Source organism: Octodon degus, unplaced genomic scaffold (assembly GCF_000260255.1).
Source record: "Octodon degus isolate 3935 unplaced genomic scaffold, OctDeg1.0 scaffold00092, whole genome shotgun sequence".
NCBI classification, from domain to species: domain Eukaryota; kingdom Metazoa; phylum Chordata; class Mammalia; order Rodentia; family Octodontidae; genus Octodon; species Octodon degus.
The window spans coordinates 4,300,885-4,315,892 of NW_004524668.1; the positions used below are offsets into that span (position 1 = coordinate 4,300,885).

The following is a 15,008-nucleotide window of genomic DNA, read 5'->3' on the forward strand; positions in this document are numbered from 1 at the left end:
AATAAATAAATAAATAAATAAATAAAAATGGGTAAAGTGGTTGCCTAGCAAGCATGTACGGCATTGGGGTTCAAATGCCAGAATAAAAACAAACAAACAACCCTGATGCCTAATAGATATGTGTGGATTAAAGGTAGCCCCTCCCCACGCCCCTGGTCAGTTTTATTGCCACAGCTCCTGCACTGGACAAAATGAACAACCCTGTCTCACTCCATCAGCTGGGACAGGGGCTTCAGGGAATTCACAGCCCGGTTCTGCAAGGAAGAAAGAGATGGGGGGACAGGGAGCAGGGACAGAACTAAAGCTTTGGAGAGCAGGTCTGGAGCACAGAGGGAGAAAAGGCCCAAGCAGAATCTCGGGCTCAGCCCTCATCTCCTGGGCAGAGGAGAATAGAAGGTTAAGGTTGTGGGGTTTGGAGTCCACCGGATCTCACCACTTGTTTATAAGCCTCAGTTTCCCCGTTTGTAAAATGAGATATGTGCCAGATGTTGGCACAGGCCCTGGCACACAGCAGGAAGTTAATAAACAGGTGCTGTCATCTTCACTGATGTGGGGACCCAATGGCTCTTCCAGGCAGGATGGGCCTACCTGGCGGAGTCTCGAGTTTTCTCCACAGCCCAAAGCTTCTCTTTTAACCTCAAGTTCTTCCCTTTTTCATCTTCTTGTTCCCACACATACCCCAGGGTCATTTGTAAAGGCCTCTTCCCGGCACCATTAGATGTTGAAAAAGGGTCCCAAGGGACAATGTGGCTCCAGGAATGAGGCTTCCTCCAGTCTCCCGCTCTTCCTCTGGGACCACGCCTTAATCCTTTCTTATCTGGACCGGGTAGGGCATCAGCAAGGACTGCCCGCCACACAGGTGCAAAGCCCCAGGGCTCACAGTGTCCGCGGTTTCGCGGGCTGCAGAGCTTTGCCATTGACTACCGTGCATCCTCCCTCTGGTAGACACCTGCACTCTGGACGCCCCTCCTCTGCCTCCTCTGCGCCATGGATCCAAGCGCCTCGCTCCAGACTCTGGCCTCAACTATTTGAGCCCTAGCAGACCTGGAGGTTGTGGGGTAGGGGCCGTGGGGGGGGGGTCGCTAGCTCCAGGCTGAGGGGTCGAGGGGCATCCGGCACACGTGCCCAGCGGAAGGGAAAGAGACTCCGTAACCGCCACGCGGTCCAGAGCACGATCCCGTTAGCAGCCGGCTTCGCGGGCTCCAAGTTCAGCCTGGGGCAGGCCGGGAGCCTCAGATGCGCGCGAGGGTCGGAGCCGGCCAAGTGGCTGGGGGCGGTGTGGGGGCGCGGAGGCCCTCGCTCTGCCATTTGTCTTCCGTGCCGCAGGCACCCCGGGGACAGAGGAAGATGCAGGGATCGACCATGCACGCTGGGGTCCCGGGGAGCCAGGGGACAGCTTCCTCCTTACCTGCGCGGAACTCGTGGGCGAAGATCGGTCTTGGCACAAGTGGCGTGCGCTCGAGGAGCCGGGAGCGAGGGCGCGGGGTGGCGGGAGCGCGACGCGGCCGGTCGGCCTCCCGGGTTTATAAAGGAGGCTCCGGGCCGGAGCTGCCCGCAGCCCGCCCCGCCTCGCGCCGCCCCGCCCCCGGCCGGAGCCCCGAGCCCAGCCACCAGTCGTGCGGCGTAGCCAGGGCGCCCCCTCCCGGGGAGCGGGACTCTCGGCGCCATCCCGCCGGCCGGTGTCCCCGCGCTGCGGTACCGTGTGGCCCATCTGGCGGCTGTGACCCGCCTGCCAGCGGCCCGGGCTCAGCCCTCCCCTCCCTCCGCGAGCTCGCGCCGTGCTCCCGGCCTCTGTGTGCGCTCCTTCGGTCTCTTTGTGAGGGTCTTTGTCCTGTCTTGCCTGCACCTCTCCCGGAGCGTCTGCTACCCATCTTGCTTTCTCTGGCTCTCTCTCTCTCTCTCTCTCTCTCTCTCTCTCTCTCTCTCTCTCTCTCTCTCTCTCTCTCGTCTCCATGTGTTCATGACTTTCCTGGTCTTACCTTCCCCGGGCTTGGGAGCAAAGGGAGGAGCCCCCATCCCTAACTGGGGCAGAGCCTCAGTACTGCCTGAGCCGGGGCTGTGGGGACAGAAAGCCCAGGTTCAGAACTGTACTCTGGTTACTTCGGCCAAGTCACCTAACCTCTGTAGACTGCCCGCTGTTCTTTAACTAGCCTGGGACATCTCCCCTGGCTTCCGCCTTGCCTCCTGAGCAAATTCAACCAGACAAGTGTTTGGGAAGGGTGCAGGAAACTGGAATGCTAGGTAAAGGGAGGAGGGGGAGCTGTTGAGTGCTCTGAGGCCCAGCAGACTCCCAGGGGACCATCACCCACTTTTCTCCCTACTTCCTCCGAGGACCAGGTAGTTCAAATTCTGTCAGTTTCTTGCTAACAAATCCCCAGCCTGTTTGAATGCATGGAAACCTGAGCAGCTCACTGTCTCCTAGAAGGAGGGTCCTCTCAGACCCTTGGGAACAACTTGTGCCTCGAATCCACGACAGCCAGAGATCTCAAGTCAGAAACTCTGAGTCCTCCTGAGACCTGCCTTCCTTGGTACCTATAAGCCACAATGGCTGCAGCCTTTTCCCTGATGGTAATAAAGAATTGACCAAGGACAGCAGAGAAGAGAAAGTGGCATGGCCACAGGACTAGTTCTGCCCCAGAATTCCCTCTCTTACTGCATGAGAAACCCAGGGCTAGGAGTCTTGCATACAGTATCTTCCAGCAAGTCTATTTCACGGATGAGAAGACTGAAGCCCAGAGAGAGGCTGTGTGATTTAGAGAGCCTGCCTTACAGTAAGGCACATGCCGGAACTGAAGCCTGGTGCTCAAACCCCAAAATGTATTCATTTATTTTTATTTTTTCCTGACACCTGACCATATTTATTGATTGTAGTAATAATTGATCGTAGTTATTTATAGAAGCAATATCAAGTTTTCCTTTAGAAGTAAGTTGTTTTTTAAAGTCAGTTCAAGTACTGATCAAACACTATCTGTGAATTATTTCTCAGGTTAGGTGAGGACAGCGATTCATGGGGTGGGAAGCAAATGAGGCTTAGGAAATGGAAGGCTCTCTGTGAGGGTTTTGGGGTTCCTAGGGTTTAAATAGTGTCAGCATCTGTGAGCCAACGGCATCCCCAAGCATGGAGATCTGCCTTCCTGGCAGATCTACAGAGGCTGCTAGCTGAGCCGCAGGGAGGAAGTCAGAAGCCCCCTCCATCTCTCCCAGGTCCTCAGCACCTGCCTCTGGCCTCTGAGTTCCCCAAGGGAAGATTATGGGCACTTCCTGTTGGGCTCCAAAGCCAACCTGGACCCCCTTGAGTGTCAGCAATTTATCCCCAAGCACCTTCTACTTAGGGAGCCCAGAGCATGGCTATCGGCCCTGATACCTTGTGCCTTCACACTTATGTCCCTCAAGATTTCAACTGGGATGAAGGTAACCCATCAGCTGCTGCGTTCCTGCTCCCTGCTCTGTGCACTGGCTGAAGGCTGCTGGGCTGAGCAAGTTGCCTTCCCTGTCTGGGTGCAGGTCCCCTCTGGCTGGGTGGCATGGACAGTCTCTAAATGCAACCCTGACTCCCAGCTGGCAGAAAGCAGCCTCTTACATCAGACGCCTTGGCATCTGTGCACACGTTGTCCCTGCAGCACCCTTTGCCCCAGGTGAAAGACACAGGCAAACTGAACACCTACATCTCCAAGCTCCCATGGCTCCAAGAGTGACAATGCCTTTTGATTCCCACAGTGGTCCCATAGGGGGGGCAAGGCAAGGGATCACCACCGCTACTGGGGCCAAGGGAACTGAAGGTCAGATGTCTGTCTCTGAAAGGTCAAGGTCAGAGCTGGGGTTGGAAGCCAGGCCTGCTGATTCCCAGCCCAGAGCTCTTCCTACTCATCTATTTATTTCATACTAATTCAGTGCTTACTCTGAGCTTCCTGCCTGAGATGCACTAGGCATTAGAAATTAAGTGAGGGGGGCAGGGAGATAGCTCAGTGGCGTAAGCTCCTGCCTGGCAAGCGCAAGGACCTGAATTCAAGCCCCAGTATCAAAGCAAAAGAAACTGAGTGAGAGGTCAGGAGCCCAGGAGCAGGAGACCAGGTGGTCTGGATTGCAATAAATGGGGCTGAGGAAGAAAGAATGAAGAAAAGTAACAAAGCTCTGAGGCCTGTTTGTGAGGATGTAGGAAGAGGCAGCTGTGGCCTGGGGCTGGCAGGAAAGTCTGCCTGAAATCTAGGCAAAAATTTAAATGTGCTGGAATCTGGAAACCTGAGTTTATTTTGACCTAAGGCTTGAGGCTAACCAAAGTTTCAGCCATTGGTTCCCAGGGTCACCTCCAGGGCCACCATCAACTCAGTAAGCGAAGGCACCTGCAGGGTTAAGTGGGAGAGATGGTCAATGACCAGCTTCATTAGACACTGACTGTATGTGAGGGCCTATCCTAATGCCCCAAATGCAGCCATCCCTTCATGAATTTGCATGTCATCCTTGCTCAGGGGCCATGCTAATCTTCTCTATATCGTTCCAATTTTAGTATATTTGCTGCCGAAGCAAGCACAAAGAAATGTCTTGGATTTTCTTTCAGGCCCCAGACATTTGTGCCATTTTTGTTACTGCTAGTGGTTTTGGTTTTGTATGCAGAACTGGGGACCGAACTCAGGACCTTGAGCTTGCCAGGCAGGCACTTATGCTGCTGAGCTATCTCTCCAGCTGTAGCTATCCCTGAAGCCCCGAGAATAAACATTTGTGAGAACTTTTGATCTCATTTTCAGATGAGGAAACTGGGGCACATCTGAGCTGTCATTGCTGGGCGCTTCCTTTACGCCCACAAAGCTCCTTATAGCAAGACCTCGTGTGCTCCTCCCTGAAATATAGGGCCAGCAGCAGCAGCATAGCCAGCCCAGGCGTTCACTTCAGGAACTCCTCAGGACTGGCTTGGGGACTTCATTCAACCAAGCTTTACATTGTATGCGCAGTGCCAGGTATTGTTCTGGGAAGTAGAGACCCAAGTGAACAGAACAAAGGGGTCCATCCTCATTGAACTGGCCTAGTGAAGGAGCAAACAGAAACAGTGGGTGGTAGGCCTAAGTCCATTATACAGTAATTTGGAGATGAAAGGATTCACTGAAAGACCTACAGCACAGGTGAGCTGGGGTGGAAGGGAGCAGACCAGCACAAAACAGGCGCTCAGCAATAGAAGATAAGACTGCAGGAAGCGAGGGAGCCTGCCTGGAAAGAGCCAGAACAGGAGGAAAAGGAGTGTTGGAGCGCAGGTTATAGGTGTCTCATGTCTAAGTGCCAGAGCAGTGTGGGACACGTTTTCCTGGGACCAGCCCCAACCTTCACCCCAGGCCCGAGCTTCATTCTCTTATCTTGTCCCAGCCCCTCTCCTTCTATCCAGCCAAGCCCTCGCTTAGGCCTTGTCTTGTTCTTAGCCCTGGCCCAGAGTGGGTCTCCAGCCCCAAGGCCCTCCAAGGAAGCTCTCCTTGGGCCAGGGAGATGGCTCAGTGGAATAAGCGCTTCCCTGGCAAGCATAAGGGTCTGAGTTCAATCCCTGGTTCCACAAAAAAAAGAAAAAACAAAGAAGCTCTCCTTACAAATGCCCTTAGGAACTCCCTGTACAAAAATGCCATGTTTATAGCAGCCCAGTTTATAATACCTTAATCTTGGAAACAACCCGAATGCCCATTGACTGGTGAATGAATAAAAAGATGTGATTTTTTTATACAATGGAGTACTACTCAGCCATAAAGAAGAACAACAGACTTCTCTAGCTAAATGGATAGACCCTGAGGCCACTCTCTTCAGTGAAATAAATCAGAAATACATGTGTAAATATCACATTGTTTCTCTGGTGTGAGTAATTGAAAGTGTACACAAGAACCAAAATGTGTAATACATATTGTGAAATAGGAAGAAATTCTTCAAAAGGGAAGGAGAACTGGGGAGTAAAATAGAAACAAAGCTTTGAAAATAAATAAAGAGAGGAAAAGGGGAGAAGGAGAGCAGAGGAAAAAAGGAAATTAAGATATAGTATGTATAAGTTCCCAGCAATGAATGAGATTATTATGCATATCTAAACTGTACCAATAAACTTAAAAATAATAAAAGGAGAAACTCCATTGTCCTATAAACAGTATCCCCAAGTTGTTTCTTATTTCTCAAGGGCCTCCAAGCCTGAGAGGGAGCGTGTTACTTTCTGTTCTCAGCCCTGGCGAGGATACAGGCCAAGAGAGAAGGTCAAGGACATCCACTGGAGACTGGATTCCAGAGGCCAGGGCAGATCCAGGCAGGCCCACCCTGGGCTCCAGATGGATGCAGGAGGGGTCATTCCTAAGAAGGAGGAACAAACCTTGGCTGTGTGCAGATGCAGACACACACACACACACACACACACACACACACACACACACACACGGGCCTTTGTAACCTCTGATACAGTTTTAGTCCACTGAGCTGTCTCGCTGGCCCCCAAAACTGTTTTAAATGGATGGAGAAGGAACTTCCTGAAGGCATCTGAGACAGCACTTTGAGGTGCTCCTCTGGACACTGCCCCATTTCTGTACTTATGTATTTACTTATTTGCAGCACTGACGATAGACCTCAGGGATTGTACATAAAGCTCCATCTCCATGCATTTAAAACATTTTTTGGGGCCAGTGAGACAGCTCAGTGGACTAAGCACCTGCTTAGGCAAGTGCAGGGACCAGGGTTTGATCCTGGGCACCACATGCTGTGCTGGCCCTGCTCCCAGGCACACTGAGTCGGCCACGAAGACCAGGCATGGGGGCGCACACCTGCAATCCCAGCACTGGGGGTGCTGAAAATAGGAGGATCACTATGAGTCCAAGCTACATAGTGAGACCCTCTACCAAATATATTTTTTTTACCTTTTTATTTTTTATTTTATGTTTTTTGGTTCCTCGAATGCCTTCAGGGCACTTTTGGCCAGCGGGAGAGGTGTGAGGTTCGAACTCCAGCAACCTGAGGCTGACAGCTTTGTGGAAGCAGCCACTTAAAGGCCTGAGCTAGGGCCAGGCCCCCAAAACTTTTGTTTATTTATTTATTTATTTATTTTTGTATACTGGGAATCAAACTTATGACCTCCGCTTGCCAGGCAGGTGCTATGCCACTGAGCTATATCCCCAGCCCCTACCTTTTTAAAAATATAATTTTATTGAGAAACAAATAGCAGTGAGGCAGTTTCAAAACCAATTACTAGCACAGTTTCATTAATTAATAGATGACATATTGTCGTTTTAGTAGCTATTCATTGTACAAGATGCAGACATGCTATCCTGTCCACAAACACTATTAGAACAAATCTCTCTATTCAATGATCCAAGAGAATGCAGCTGTGTATCTATCGTAACTATTTTGAATACACAGATACAAAATGGTCATTCGTTTGTATCCCCTTTTTTGTTTAGTTTTGTCAGAGAAGGGTATTCCTTTGTCATTTAAATATCGTAGGGGCCGGAATTCAGCAAAATACTCCAATATAGTCCAGTAGTCCATAATAGTAGTGGGTTTTCCATAAGACTGGCAATGACAGAAGTTATTGACTTGGCTAGGGGGATGGTTCAGTGGAATAAATGCTTGCCTGGCTAGCTCCAGGACCTGAGCTCAATCCCTTGTTCCACTAAAAAAAGGAAAAAATAAGTTGTTGACTTGAGCCTTTTACAGCTCAGCATATTAATATAGCTTTACCCTCTATACTCCATTCCCACACTTCTCTGCTGGACAGTCAAGACCAAGACAAAGCAAGACCTATATAACAAGTAATGTAACTTGTATTTGATAAAGTCAGTCAAATCCCCTCAGGATTTACCAAATACATTTTTTTTTTTTTTTGGTGGAACCGGGGATTGAACTCAGGCCCTTGCGCTTGCCAGGGAAGCGCTTATTCCACTGAGCCATCTCCCTGGCCCCTACCAAATACATTTAAAAAAAGGAAATAAAACATTTTTGGGGACCAGGGATGTAGCTCAGTTGCATGGCGCCTGCCTGGCACATGTGAGGTCTTAAATTCAATTCTTAGTTCAAAAATTTTTTTAATTTTTAATTAAGAGACTAGATCCAGCGAAGTTGCCTGGGCTGGGCTTGAACTTGGGATCTGCCTGCCTCGGTCCCTAGACTTCTGGGATTACAGCCATGCACCACCGTACTTGGATCACTGTAATACGTTAATGTTCCACCCACTTCCTGTTAGATGTATATTCAGAGCCCTAAGGATATTCTAGGGCTTGGGCAATGGCAGGCTGATATTGGCCAAATTGGGGATTACTGCATATCTATGGTATAAATATAAATACACATCTATGCATTTATATATGTATATATGTGTGCATGTATGTTTCTGAGATCTCTATACCTGATATAATACATAGATCTGTATGTCTATATATAAAAAAGACACACACACACACACACACACACACACATACACGGGGTGGGAGGGTGGCTCCTAAGTCTTTTATTTTTATTTTTTATTTTTTGGTGGAACCGGGGCTTAAACTCAGACCCTTGCGCTTGCCAGGGAAACACTTATTCCACTAAGCCATCTCCCTGGCCCCTCCTGAGTCATTTAAGGAGGACTTGGAGGACACTTGGAGCTAGAGGACATGCTCTGGACCAGACACTATATAAATCTGGTGCTGGAGACTGACCCCAGGGCCTTGCGCATGCCTTAATGCTGAGCCACACCTCCAGGAGCAATGTTTTATAGGTGTTTGATCTTTTTCCTCCCAAACTCATGGACTAATCAGTCCCCTCACTCACACCTTGCCATATCTTTGTGTCCAGAGCATAGTCTGGGTCTGTCTCCTGACAACTGGCCTTGGGCCCTATGAATCTCCAGGCTTTGTGTTAATGGATGGCCTCTAGTTTAGCAAGGCAGATACCCGGTGGGGATGAGGAGGCCCCCCTAATTGGCCTCTTGTGCACATCCCAGCAAGGGTGGAGAGGAGTTGGGTCTCCTTGGCAGACCTACTTAACATGATGTGCTTGGGAAGGGCCAGTAGGATCTGCAGTTTGACCTCCTGCTGACCTTCTCATCTTTGCTTAGATGACACATAGTATAAAATAGATAATTCAATGATGTAGAGTGTGCCTAAGGAGAGTCACATGGGGAGAAAACACTCTCTCAGAATTTCACAGAGAGCACACTGGCCAAGCAATGGCCGTGACTCATCCACATGGCTGCACTGACAAATGTTCTACAATCTGAGATACAGGATCTCAAGATAAATCCTGAAGGGATTTCACTGATCTTATCAGACCCAAAAGCTACAACTCCTTTTGCACAGGTCCTGCTTTACCTTGGTCTTAACCATCCAGTAGAAAAGTATGAAGACGAAATATAGGAAATAAAGCCATGCTGTTATGTTGAGCTGTGGGGGACTCAGGTCAATAATTTCTGACATTGCCAGTTAAACAGAAGACCCAATGCTATTATGGGCTACTGGACTCTTTTAGCACATTTTGCTGAGTTTACACACCTATAATATTCAATAACGGAACTTAGAAAAAATGGGGTGTATAACTATGAATGTCCATTTTGTATCTGTGTATTCAAAGTGTTTGGGATAGATATATAGTTGCATTCTCTTAATGAATAGAATGATTTGTTCTAATGGTGTTTGTAAATAGGATCACAAGTCTGCATCTTGTACAGCAATTAACCACTAAGAAGAATATATGCCGTGTGTTATTTGTTGAAACTGTACTTCTGATTTGATCTGAAACTGTCTCATTGCTATCTGTTTATCAATAAAATTTTGAAAAAAAATAGATAATTCAGCTTTGGGTCTCAAACCCTGGATTTGCCATTAATTTGGAGCCCAGGACACAGGTATGAGGGTCTCTAGTAGCAAACCATATCTCTCCTTTCTCTCTGCAAAGAGACCTGATAGGTTCTGGCCCTCCTATGGATTGCTGAATTACTATGGTGGTCATCTAATACAGTTGAAGCCCTAAAACAACAGCTTATCTTCCCAGAGACCACCTCCCCCTTCTTCCCCAACTTAGTCCTGGATACAGTTTCCTCTCACTTTTCCCACACCACAAGGAAAAGTTCAATCAGCTCCTTAGGTGTTGCTAAACCTGCCCCTCAAGCTCCACTTGTGGCAAAAGTCCATGAGGCCTCAGCCTCCCATTGTCTCAGGTCAGAGGATTCCTCATCTCCCTCTGAGTCTCTCTGTTTCTTTACAGTCCATAAAGCCCTCTTTTATCTTTCCTATCTTTTTACTTTCCTCCAAAAAAAAAAAAAAACCGTAAGATTTTGGTGCTGCGACTTGGATGGGCAATGTGTGTGGCTCCTGGGGCGGGGGCAGGGGGGACTCCAGTCCTGAGCTCTTTTGTCTATTGACCAAGCTTCTGTCCTCTGAAATCTGCCTATTTGCTGTTTCCAGCCTACATCCAATACCAATCCACCTCATACAGCCCAGGTTACTGTGTTCATGTCCCAAGTCAAGGGGCTTCCTCTCTAAGCCTCAGAAACTGTGGGCCCACATCAGGAAACCCACTGCTCCATCTCTTGGATAGGAAAGGCTGCTCGTGTTCCTTGGTTCTGGGTTATTGCCCTCATGCCCCAAGGCAATACAGTTACTTTCTTATCTTTGGACACCCCTCCCTGATTTCTGGTGATGACTGAGAAACCAGGTCTGGGATTTCTCATACCTCATATTCTTGAGAGTAGGTAATGATCTCTCCTAGGGTATGGAGCTCTTCACTCACCTCAGATTTAGTCACAATGGGACACACTCATGCCCACCCCCAAAAGTCACCCCACTGGGATGTCCCTTCCATAATCTTGGCTCCCTTGGCCTCCGGGAAATCATAAAACCAAAACAGCTAACCTTTCACTGCCAGAGGGCTTGGCCACAATATAACTTGACATGGCAGCCAGTGGCCTCAGGGAAATACTTTTAACCCCTTAAAACTCCTATTATTACAACAACAAATGACCAGAAATCCCATAAAAGCCTTTGTTGACTCTGAAGGCAAACTCTCTCCTGAACCCACAACCCATTGAGCCTCCTCTCAATCACATCAGATTCCCTTACACCCTGTGGTGCTGCCTCCACAGCTCCAGCCTCCACTGCTCTGCCACCATTTCATCTTCTGATGCTGTCAACTCCTCTCTCTTGCTCTCACTGTCTTTCTCTCTCTCTTTCTCTTCCCCCACCCTGCCCTTGCTAGCTGGTCCTGTGTCCCACTCTGCCCTCCCCCACCCTTCGCTCTTCCACCCACCAGTCTGTCCTATGCCACTACCTCCTGCTAACTTGCACCCACAATCTTTTTCCTCCAAGTTTCTCAGTTTGAGACAAAGCACAATCTGGGAACAGCTAATAGTAATGTTTCCCCTGCAGTGCGTGCCCCCTCCCTCTGATATTGGGTGCTTGGGCTGATGGCAGGGTGACCACAGCCCACAGAGCACACGGGCCCTTATCTTCCCTGCTTTTTCCAGTCAAGCCTTCTGCTCACCTCCCTCCTCAGCCATCTCAGTGCCCTTCTTGCCAGTCTGCAAATCCAGGTCTTATGAACTGTCAATGCTGCTCTATCATATCTTGCCTAATCTTTATACTCTGCTCTGTTTGCTTGCTCCCACTCAAACTAGATACACAGTGTTAAACGATCTTTTCAAATTCTTCTTATAAGAGATCTCTGCTAATTGACCTACAGAAAATTCTCACTAGTCTTTCATAATTATGAACTTTAAAAAAAGGTTATTATAATTTAACCTTGCCAAAAATATATTTGAGTGCACTTTGATTTTCTAAAGATGTTCATTTAATATTCTGTGTATTTGTTTATGTGTTTCTATGTCATTCCATAAACAGCTGCTCCTCTTTTTAGTTGAGCTTTATTTTATTTATTTATTTATTTGTTGGCGGAACCAGGGTTTGAACTCAGGCCTTTGCGCTTGCCAGGGAAGCGCTTATTCCACTGAGCCATTTCTCCAGCCCCAGATGAGCTTTAAAATATAGATTTAAAAGCATGCTGTCTCCTGAGTTACCAGCTGATTCTACAATGTAAAACTGCTAATGATATTTTCTTTCATATTTAAACATATGTCTTCCTCTTACGCTCCAGATACTTATAAGAAGTTTCTGTGAAGCCAACATGAGGTCATCAATCAAATGATAATTTTCTAACAAAAACTTATGCAATATGTATGCTAACTAAAACACATTTTGATCATGACTGTTATGCTACACTACTATGTATGACTATTGATGTCAAATGTTCTCTGTAAAAGTATAACTGTTGTCTATTAACATTCTACAGGAATTTAACTACTAGGATATCCATGATTGGTAAGAAGAAATAATATTTCTCTGATTATACTCTATATTTCAAGGTGCTTACTATTCAGATAAAATTTTAATAATTAAAGGTATTGCTCTCAACTAAGTATACTAATGTAGACCTGGGTCCTCCTGAAGAACAGTTGTTATTCTTAATCTCAGTCTGCTTCTGATATTCGGGCAAAGTTACAAAAGACTGAACTTGGCCCTCAGCCCCCACATGGAGACCTCCTTGGCATGGCTTTGCATGTCTTTAATAATAGAGAACAAAAACTCAAAGAGGAACAAGAGGGGCCGGGGAGATGGCTCAGTAGAATAAGTGCTTGCCTGGCAAGCACAAGGGCCTGAGTTCAATCCCCAGTTCTGAAACAAAAAGAAGAAGAAGAAGAACAAAAGACACAAAAAACGAGTCTTGCCAAATAAAAGACTGATCTCTTGGCAATGGCTCTTGGAGCTCCTGACATAGGTAAACCTCAACAAGGCAGAACCACCCAAGGCCCTCCTGGACCTTGCTTTTACTGTGACAGAGAAGCACACTAAGCATGAGACTGCCCTAATCCATGACCTCCACAGGGGCCCTGTCCCCTCTGCAACCTAAAGGGCCACCGGAAGTGTAACTGTCCTGGCCACCAGAGAGCAGGTGAGCCATCCACTAACTCCCTGCCCTCACAGGAGCTCTCATTGCTACCAGATCCATCATTGGACCAACTGCTAGGTTTCTCTGCTGAAGACAATTGACAGGGGTTGGGGTCCATGGCCCCCATTAAGGTATCCTTATTGGAGCCCTGTGTTAGTTGATACATTGTGTCAACTTGGCTGAATCAGTGGGGGCCTCGCCCTGCAGGTGGGCAGAGCCCAGGAATTGAGAAAGGCTTCCTGCAACCCTGCCCACCTTCCTGCTGCCTTCCCCTGCTTCCATGGAGAAGTCCAGTCTTCAGAGGAGCTTGACCTTGCAGCCTCGCTACTTTGGAGGAGTTCTGATCTTCAGTGTGGAGCGCCAGTCTTCGCAGTCAGCGTAGAAGGAAGAGAGAGGCTTGCTGGACGCCACAGCTGCTGCTGCTCCTCTGCTCTTCACTGATTTCTGCCGCATGAACTGCTATTGTTTGCCTTGGAGCCAGCGGAATATGGACTGAACCCTCCATTAACTGTGAGCTAGATAAACCTTTCCTTCCTTCATTTTGAGTGGCCGGTATTTGTCCCAGCAGTGAGTAAACAGTAACTAAGACAAACGCTTACTCTCACTGGCTATCTCTGGTAAGATACTCTTTTCTTGTAGACAAGGGGGTCACATGCAATGTTCTCCCTGAGTTTTCAGGCCACTGCATTAGATCTGCAGTCTCCATAGTGGGAGTTGATGGCCAAAATAAACAGCCTCTATAAAAAGGACCTATTTAAATATCCTCTGTAAATTTCAAACTCTCTTCTTCACTCATAGTTTTCTAGTGATACCAACCTGTCCCACAGCCCCTTTGGGTAGGGACTTCCTCCAACCGGTCAACTTCTCTTTCACCTTCTCCCTCCCCATGGTTCTAATCCTCCAAACACCATCTCTGTGCAATGCCAGCCCATCTCCTCCACTTCCACCTTTTCTTCTTGACCCCATTGCTTGAGACACTTCTAAACCCACTTGTGCCACACATGCTACACCCCTATACTAGTTCACCTCAGGGGTCCTGCAGCCTTTTCCTTCATTCCCTCATATCCAAGAGCCCCAAAACACCATCAAGGAATAGAAACAAATGGGCTTTTAAGGCCTACTTCATGACACTTATCCTAAAGCTACACCTGCCTTAGCCTCAGCTCCTTCCCTCGGCTCTAACTAGACTGAGGATACTTCCCAGGACACCCATGTTCTTAAGCCCCTAGAGCACAAGTGTCAAGAACTAAAAAATCAATACTCCTCCCCCTCACCATGGTCATGATAAAATGACACATTTAGTTCATAGACCCCCTTCCTGGGTCCTTAAATCATGATAATGACATGTCTACTCATAGAACCCCATATTTTAAAACTTTTTTTCGGGCCGGAGAGATAGCTCAGTAGAATAAGTGCTTCCCTGGCAAGCGCAAGGGACTGAGTTCAATCCTCAGTTCTGCCAAAAACAAAACAAACAAACAAATAAAACTTTTTTCAAGGTTTCTACATTCTTGGATGTGAGCTTCACTAATGATGACCTTCTTGTCCTAGCTGAGACACCTGGCACTAGCTTCTACATGGGCATGAACCGTCATCCTGTCGACCCTCCTTGCCCCCAAAATGATGCTCCTGTTCAGCAGGAAGCAGTCGAAGAGACATGTTGCCCCTTCATGACAACTACAATATGGTAATGATAAGTTCTAGCCCTAGTGTGAATTGTTGAATTACTGTGGTGATCATCTAATGTGGCTGAAGCCCTTAAAATAATAGCTTAGCTTCCCAGAGACCACCTCCCCCTCTTCCCCAACTCAGTCCTGGATACAATTTCCTTTCACTTTTCCCACACCACAACGGAAAGCCTGATCAGCTCCTTAGGTGTCGCTAAACCTGCCCCTCAAGCTCCACTTGTGGCAAAAGTCCATAAGGCCTCAGCCTCCCACTGTCTTGGGTTAGAGGACATTTCCCTCTGAGAGCTGAAAAACCCAACAAGCCCATTTCAAATGAAGTGTATCTCTTTCTTTTAGGAATTTATTAGTGATTTCTAGATGACAATTTCAACAATTTACTAGACAACCATTCCCAAATCCTGA

General features: G+C 47.8%; 1 protein-coding gene and 1 non-coding gene across 2 annotated transcripts in view; both read right to left on the reverse strand.

Annotated features, from left to right (window-relative positions):
• Alpl (alkaline phosphatase, liver/bone/kidney) overlaps nt 1-1,516 on the reverse strand; it is a 56,448-nt gene extending 54,932 nt beyond the window's left edge. Inside the window, exon 1 of the mRNA XM_004637634.3 lies at nt 1,409-1,516. The gene's annotated coding sequence lies outside the window, so the exon portion shown is untranslated. The remainder of the gene's footprint in view (nt 1-1,408) is intronic.
• Nucleotides 1,517-4,421: 2,905 nt separating this feature from the next.
• LOC111818479 lies at nt 4,422-4,524 on the reverse strand. The gene has a single exon (XR_002822457.1). It is a non-coding gene; the product is annotated as a U6 spliceosomal RNA (small nuclear RNA).
• Between the last annotated feature and the right edge of the window lie 10,484 nt (nt 4,525-15,008).